Source organism: Pteropus alecto, unplaced genomic scaffold, assembly GCF_000325575.1.
Source record: "Pteropus alecto unplaced genomic scaffold, ASM32557v1 scaffold87, whole genome shotgun sequence".
Lineage (NCBI taxonomy): Eukaryota > Metazoa > Chordata > Mammalia > Chiroptera > Pteropodidae > Pteropus > Pteropus alecto.
The window spans coordinates 10,725,441-10,727,109 of NW_006443225.1; positions in this window are offsets into that span (position 1 = coordinate 10,725,441).

Genomic DNA, 1,669 nt, shown 5'->3' on the forward strand with positions numbered 1-1,669 from the left:
TTAGCATTTTTGGTTTCTTACCAATATTGTGAAATCACCTATTTGTAATCCTTTAAACGTACATGTTTCTTAGTACTTGAAAGGACTCCTACCCCAAAATATGTCTCATTTTACTATTTCTTTGTATTATACCTATTTTTTTTACAGAGGTAATTAAGTCAAAGAAATAATAGCTGTCTCAAAATGTAACTTTTTAATAATTTACCCACAATCAAGATAGTAGAGAATAAGCAATATTACACAAAGAAACAAGCCAATAGAGAAGTATAAGTTTAGAGCGATATAGCAATGAAGTAGCCAAAGGGTCCTACAAATAAATTATTTTTACATATTGCACTAAAAATGATAGATCATCATATGAATCTTAATGGAATAATGTAAAACAAAGAATTATATCACTACATAATCCCACTTAATGGAAGAACTAGACACTTGATTTTAGAAATCTTGCATTCAAATGTAACTTGTAAGTTTTTACTGTAAATTCTTTTTATAAGAATGTACTGTAGATTTATTTTTTTCTAACATTTTTATCATCTTCACTTTATTAGGGAGCAGAGATTTCCACTTCATTAGTTAAATCTTTGTGAGAAAGTCTACAATAAGTTGTCAATATTTAAATATTTTTATGTTTTATTAGTTATGGAATCCAGGTGGCTTATATACAGAAAACAGACCCATTGAAATTGTCACAAAATATCCATAAGTGGATATTTTTCACTTCTTTCCAGATAGTAGTTAATATAGCCTTGCTGTGTTGAATTTTTATATTATGCCTTGGTGATAGTAATAATTCAACAATTATAACTTTGTTAATGATACATTGACATTGAACACTTAACACTTGCTTTAGTAAGATATCCCTTAGTGATATGCTTCAATTAGATATCAAAAGCAAGTAAACTGTCCTTGTTTGCAAATGACATAAATATATATGTAAAAATTCAATAGAATTTTTAAGTTTCTGGAACCAATAAGTGATTATAGCATGGTTGCATGATACAAGGTTAATATACACAAAAGTCATTTCCTTTCTTACCAGCAATAAACAAGTAAAAATTGAAATTAGAAATACCATTTACATCAGCAACCCCCCTCCCCCTCCCAAATAAATCCTTAGGTAGAAATCAAATTATGTACAAGATCTATATGAGGAAAACAACTTTCTGTACAGAGTTGCCTATTATGGACATTTCATATAAACAGTGTCATAACAGTATTTGGCTTTTTTCCCTGTGCGTAATGTTTTCAAGGTAGCGTATTCAATGTTCACCAGTGTTGCAACATGTATTATTAGTACTTTATTCCTCTTTATGACCAAATGACATTCCATTGTATGGATATACCACGTTTTATTCATCAGTTGTTTCTACTTTTGGCTACTATTAATAATACTATGAATATTCATGTGTAAATTTTTGTGTCAACATGTTTCAAATTCTCTCACACATCTATGTGCAATGTATAAATATGTAGCTTGGGATTGTTGGGTCATACATAGTAAATATGTCCTTTAGGGTAGTCCCGGAACGTTTTCCAAATTGAATACACCATTTTGCATTCCCACCAGGAAAATTTTTAGTGAGCTTTTAAACAAACAGGGGCACCCTTGTCCTGTGATAAGGAAAACCGAAGGTTTCTTTTTCTCTGTTGTGCTTTCCAGGGAGAG